General features: G+C 38.7%; 1 long non-coding RNA gene across 1 annotated transcript; it reads right to left on the bottom strand.

Moving 5' to 3' along the window:
- Positions 1 to 3632: 3632 nt before the first annotated feature.
- Positions 3633 to 6622, bottom strand: LOC306768968. Its single transcript, XR_013771671.1, has 3 exons — positions 6436 to 6622; positions 4888 to 4964; positions 3633 to 3881 (listed from the first exon to the last, which is right to left on the bottom strand). It is a non-coding gene; the product is annotated as an uncharacterized lncRNA (long non-coding RNA).
- Between the last annotated feature and the right edge of the window lie 496 nt (positions 6623 to 7118).

Here is a 7118-nt window from a genome sequence, read left to right as displayed (position 1 = left end):
ATGTCAACATCCACACGGATTCACTGTCCCACGGTGTCAAGTTATCAAGTTTCAAGCTGTTTGTCACATGCACATCCAAGATGGCAGTGAAATGCAGATATACATGCTTCCATATACATGCTTCCAAAACTGTGCATGCCATTTAACAGCAGTAAAAACACAAAAAGTAAAATAAAAATACATAATCATTAAATATACACAATATTAACGATGTACACAATGTAGAAAATGTAGACCTTTGATTGGTGCAATTGAACATGACCTTTATTTGCCCTCAACCCCCTATGATCCTATTGTATCTCTGTTCTTATCTATTGTAAGGCAGCGCTGTAATAGCTGCATGGCCTGAGCTTAGCTCGGTTCTGTTTTGCTCTTTTGTCATGAATGTTACATGTTCCTATGTCTGACCTTGGACGAGCTGGCTCTAACTCTGAATTTCCCCTCGGGGATGAATAAAGTATCTTTGATTTGATTTGATTGATTAAAGTGATAATGATCAAACGACATGATTATGAACTTTCGCAGCAGAAAGTAGGACACCAAGCCAGAGGTCAGAGGTCAAAGCTCTGCATGCTGTACTGCAGATGCCTGGACCTCCTGAGCCAATTCATCAACAAGACTGGAAAGATACTGACTCAGAAAAGGAGCCATTGTTCTTATTGTCCATCTCTGGTCCTCAAGGATACTTTTATTTCCTTCTCCTCCACACTTTACTTTAACTAAACACAGAAATGCTAACCCAGTCTACAGCACAGGTTTGAAAGTCCAGTTCTCGGGGGGCCGGTTTCCTGCAGGTTTTTGTTGTCTCCAGGCTCCAACACACCAGACTGAACAAATGCATGGGTTGACAAGCTGTTGGAATCATTTGATTTGAATCAGGTGTTTTGGTAGAGGGAAAAAACAGAAACTTGCCAGATAGTGGCCATCAAAAACGGAAGTTTGATACTCCTGCCAGTAAAAGGTTTTACTTCCTGTGGAGACAAGCTTTCTTTAATATTTGCAGCAGGCTGCTACAGATGTTTTATCAGTTGATGGTTGGCAGCGTGCTCCTACATGCTGGGGGAGCTGTACCATCAGGAGGAGCCAACACCAGCTGAATACATTCATTTAAAAGGGACGGAGGCTGGAGGAGGCAGTGAAGCAGCAGAAAATTCCTTCCAAATTTCAACACCTCAAATCCTCTGTACTCTGGCTGCCTACGGAGTCGTGTACTAGGGCTGCTCTATTATGGCAAAAATGATAATCACGATTATTTTGACTGAAATTGAGATCTCGATTATTGAACACGATTATCCTTTTATCTTTAACTTTTTTTTTTTTTTACATTAAACCGTGACTTTAAAAAAAAATGTCTTTAGGATTCCTCATATTTTAGAAAACAAACAAATAACATGAAGCTTTGTCATGACGAAGTGCAAATACTGATGTAAACTGAATAGATAAATATAAGTTAAGATTAAACAATGCTGTGTGTCGTGGTGTTCTCGACTCCGCGTCGTGCATTATAACCGTCTAATGCACGGTTTTGAGTTGTTTAATCCGCTTTTACCATGGTTCCACACCGTAAATATTTTATAACAAGTGTGTATTTCTTTTCTACAACATTTGCTGAAGTACATGAACTATTTCATGTTTGCTGTCAGGCTACAGCGCGTTTGTCTCATTCACCTGCTAAAAGACAGCTGATCTGAACCAGCTGATTAACGCGTTGCTATGGTAACGGCCCATAACGGACGGATATTGCAGTGTTTAACCCGTCGGAATACGTGTGCATTTAGACAAAAATAATGCAGCCAGTTGTCACTGACAATGGTATAAACTATGTTTAGGTGAACTTCCACAACCTACTGCAGTTATTCTACATTGACCTGCAGCCGGAGCCGACTGAGACTGGCCGCCTGGGAGTGCTTTAGGACGGGAGAGGCTCCCGCTTCTCCTTCCTTACAGTAACTACAGAACAATATGTGCCTTCAAGTCAGTCGCCAAAACACCAGAAAAGTCTCTAATAACTCCAGTAAAAGCTGCTAGATTTGTCGCTAGTCGTTAGTGAGAACAGTGGCTGAATGAAACCAAAGCACTGCAATGCCGGTGATGCTTGATTAGAAACTGAAGACAGCAGGAGTGGAAACTGCAAAGAGAAAAATAATCGCACCCTTTTATTTTTATGATCGTTGAAAACCCAGATCGTAATTGAGATAAAAATCTGATTAATCGCCCAGACCTATCGTGTACGTTCAGTAATGTCTCTGCATGGTTCCACAGAAAGACTGTGGAAGACCTTTGTCCCCACTGCAGTAGGCTGCACAACTTCCTGGAGAGAGGAGGGGTCATCTACCAGTCAGTGTAACAGTGGAGCTTCTAGACTAGAGCAGATTGATTATGAGGTTTATTTTAGTAAAATTCTTTCAATCTATTTATAGATTTTAATTATGTTTATTTACTTTGTGAAAATTTTATCCCCACATCGTATCTCTATTTTTTAGCATAATCTGACATATGAAACTGAAAAAAAACAAACAAATTACATACTTTGCTAATTCAACTTTTCTTGGACCTTTACACAAAATCAACCTTTTTTCTTTCTTACAGGTGACACAAGTTGTGCACAGGTCTTAAGCTCTGGTGTCATCATATTTAATATGAGTCACCGCGAGAATGCTTATGTAAGACAGCAGGGTTTGGATGTTGTGGTAACATCCAGAACCTTTAGGTGAAGTTTCAGACCACTTTATAGCAACAGATTTATCATATCTAAGTCATTCATTTAGAAACACTTTACTAAAACACTGCAGTCAATTTAATCTATTTAATAAAAGTTAGAAGATAATCATGTTTAGTGGATGTACATTTCAACAGTCACCACCAAAAAAGGCATTTTAAAATGTCAAATTCAGATGTTTTGACAACTACCAGATGTTCAACAGTACTAAACACAAACTTTTTTGGCAACATCTACAAACAATATATGGTTGTATCTACACAACAGATGCTTTGCTATTTTGTTTTTAATGTTGTAGGTCCTTTTCTCAGATTTTTCCCTTTTGGTTTTAAAAAGAGAAAAAAAAAAACGAAGTGCAATAATGTATGTGAACTGCTGCAGTTAACAGGCTTGTTCAACTCCTGATGTGAAGTTATCTTAGCATTTAAAACTCTTCCTACACCTGAGTATGACTTTAAAACAATGATATTAATGGAAATGAATAAGTTAGAAATGTGTAATTTCACTATCATACAAAAAAGGCATCAATCCTGGTGCTCGAGGGCCTGCAGGTTTTCCAAGTGTTCCTGCTGGAACACACCTGACTCAGACAAGCTCTGCACATGTCTGCTGAATACACATTGATTTGAATCAGGTGTGTTGCAGCAGGGACACTTGGAACTCCTGCAGGTCACTGACAATCGTTAGAAAATGGCCATGATATTTCTGCATCAACATAAATGAAGTCATCAAGTAAATCTAATGACTAAAGTTCAGTTTGAGTCGAGTAAAACATATGAATGAACCTTCTCATTATTAGATGCTTTCAGCTTACCTGTAACTCTGATGTCACAAATCTCATTTTTATTTTTTCTGTCAGCAACAACAAGACACTGATATGTTCCTGTGTCGTTGAGCCTCGCGTCAGTCAGGAAGCATTTGATTGGTTCATTCCTGATGAACGATGGATCACAGTGCAGTCGTCCTCGGTAGAACTCATCTATAAACAGTGTGTCTTTGCGTTTGCTATCATAGAAATAAATCCTCCTCAGTGGTTCCACCTTCATCAGGTCTATATGCAGTGAATCAGGAGGTGTGTCAGTGCCATCAGGGAAAAAACACGTCAGCGTGATGTTTCCGTGCTCCTCTGCAGGGTAGACAGCTGGAGTTGATGGAGTCTGACCTGCAGAGTTAAAAGAAAAAGCAAAATAAAAGAAAAACAACAGGAGTCAGATCTCTTATAAATGTAATAATTACGGTGTCCCTTAGTGGCCTGGAGAAGTTACTGCTTGTGATATAGCAAAAAATGAAAAAGAAAATTATTTTAAAAGACTGAATAATAATTCAAAAATAATTTTGCTTTTAGAGATATTTGCCATGATTTTGGCTTTTTATTTGTATTATTTGTATATATTAATATTTATCAGTGCACAACCTCTTCTTCTCTTGCCTTTAAAAACCCTTCCGCTTCCTCAACATTCGTCTCGGAGGTGGGAAAACAATCTTCAGGTCAAAACTTCGAGAAATTACATCAAATCTGGTGCGAAGCACACCATGCACCATAGGAAACATGTCTGGATGCTAATGTTAACAAAATGTTGACAAAATAAAATAATCATAACACCAATAACCATAACAACCAATAGGTAAAGTGATGACTAAAAAGAAAATAACACTAGTAGAAAGAAATAATCGCAATTATTGTTTGTTTTGTTTTTTTTACACTGCCAAGATTGCAGATGACCATAAATGACTATACAGATACAAAAATACCACAAATTCCCTGATAAACATGCTCCTCCTTACGGTCTGGGTTCTATTTTTATAAAGAAAAGCATGAGGACTGGATCAGCTTTCTCTCATGTGGGTGTGAGGGCGACTTTGACCTCTGAACAATAGAATGTGAATCTTTAACCTACTATTGCTATCCCACCACCAGTATGACATGTAAGAGTTATTAACAATAATAAAAATATGGCAGTGATGTCATGGTTAAACAGGTCACTTCACAATAAGAAGGGTTCTGGTTTGAACATTGGCTGGTCTGCAAACCAGCCGACATCCATGCAAATTTCTATGTGACGTTCACGTGTTTTAAATGCCACGTAGAAAATTCATTACTTACATTCGAAGCTGTTGCTGTTTTAGTTAATTGTTTAGAAGGAGAATTAAGTAGAAAAGTAACTCACCAGCAGCAAGATAGAGACCCAAAATGAGCTCCAGGGGCACGTCAAATCTCCAAACTGCCATTTATCACTATTCTGCCCTGAAACAGACACTTTATCTTAATGTTTTCATCCATGTTTTCTGCAGCAGTTTATATCATTTATGTACACATCCGATTCCATTTTTGTCAGTCTCTCATTTAAAACCACTGTTTAGCTTCAGAGGGCAAAAACTGCAGCCGTGTAAACAAAAATGTTTAGTTGAATTGTTTCACCTTCATTAAGACAGTGTCAGTGTATAAACAAAGTGTGTATTCAGCTCATACATTCCAGCAGTGGAGACAAACTACAGCACACTGATTTATGTCTATTGTTTCCAGTTTTATGTTCTTTAGTTAATTAGTTGGATGCAAATGTTTTCTTTGTGTCACATTGAATGTTAGTGGTACATTCCCTTTAAGTGGAGAGAAATTGTGTATTTGCCTTTAAAGAAGAGGAAAGCTGTGTGCATTGCCTTAAAGAGTTGCATGGTGGCGGTGGTGATTTGAGGTGTAGGTCACATGACTAAAAAGCTATTGAACTTTAAAATATTCAAAAATTCATGTAAAAAAAAAATGGAGAAAATAAAGGCTGTGCAACATGTGGCATGACTAGCTGAGCAATTAGTGATTTGAGATGTGTAAGTCATGTGACTAAAAAGCTATTGAATGATTAAAAATTTTATTTAAATTAGCACACGATTAAAATGTAACCAGCGCCACCTGGTGGGGGAAGGCTTCCTCTCTGAGTTTATAAAAGGCTTAGGAAGCATGAGGAAGTGCCAGGTGTTTTTGAGGCTGGTGATGAGGTGAGCCTCATGAGTAACTAAGAATAAACATAGAACTCAGTATTTAAACAAACAAGCAATTTTATTAACAAAGACCTCAGAGAAATCCCACCTCAATTTAACCCAGACTGGTCATACACTTCCAAATAACCCCAGCATACCCAGAACCTGAAGAACAAACCAAACGTGGCGCCACAAAGCACATCATTCAGCTAACACTGCAAGTCTCACTCATGAAGACCAACCCTCAGAAGTCAGGGTCCAGGAGCCTGGAAATCAAGGCCTATTTGAAATCGGCTGTCACAACCCCACAACAAAGCGGCGTAGGGTCGGCAAGTTATAACGAGGAGACTGGATGTTGGTATAAAGTTAGGAAGACCGTCGCATCGTGCATCTTAACCCCACGACGAAGTGGCTTCGGGTCGGGAAACTGGGTGTCCGATTATCTGTTAAATATCAAACCTCAAACTAACTTTACTTCGGTCTGAAAGTGTCCCTGGAAGTTCATTTCCTGAATACAACAAAACCTAAACTATTTCATAATCAAGACCATGAAAAAAGTTTCTTTTCCTTTTTGACTCTACCATTTCTAAACTCAGCAATCATTAATAAGTTTTATTCAATGCATTTTAAATGATTTTCAACAGCGCAATAAACAAACTTGCTGAAAGACAAAAACTGCGCAGTGGAGGCTTGGTGCTGAACAATGGGGCAGGGGTTTCTCTCTACATGTGCTAAAAACGTACCTTTCCCAGTTTGATCCAAACGGAGGAAGACAACTTGATTCAGCTCCCAGACTTTAAAACCTTTAAGCAAGCAATTGTATCTCACGGCTCCACCGTCTGATTCACCCGAAGAAGACAATAAAATCCATTAAAACTAAGTACGCAACAAAGAAATAAGAAACTGCACAGCTTCCTGGGCTACTTCTACTCCCTGGCAACACCCACTTCCTTCTACCCTAACACCAACAAGTTTTGCGAGAGGCACCTGCCTGGGAGGTTTAATTCACTGAATGTCTCTATTAGCCCGGAACTTGTGGAGTGCGAAAAGATGAACAGCATGAGCTGAAAGACTCGCAACGATACACTCTCGCCAAAAACGAACAGTGTAGGTTGAACTTAATCTTTTGGATTTCAGAAGAAGACTCTATATTGTATTGTTTCACTTGCCAGTAACGTGGTCACGACATAACCGACTTCATTATAGTGTTAAAAAGTTTCATGTTGTACGTGGAAAAGTACGCAGGTATGTGTGAATGTTTTAACTTCTGTCTTTAACTTTATTAACATGTCTGTTGTTTGTTTTTCATTTCTGAATCATCTGATTCTCAGTATTTTAGAGGAAGATCCCACGCAGTCTTCTCAGCTTCATTCACACATAAAACATGTTATTTTAGTGTTTGTGAAGTAAACATGTGACAGGATCG

This window comes from Telmatherina bonti, assembly GCF_933228915.1.
Source record: "Telmatherina bonti genome assembly, chromosome: 18".
Lineage (NCBI taxonomy): Eukaryota > Metazoa > Chordata > Actinopteri > Atheriniformes > Telmatherinidae > Telmatherina > Telmatherina bonti.
This window is presented reverse-complemented; position numbering and strand designations above follow the sequence as displayed.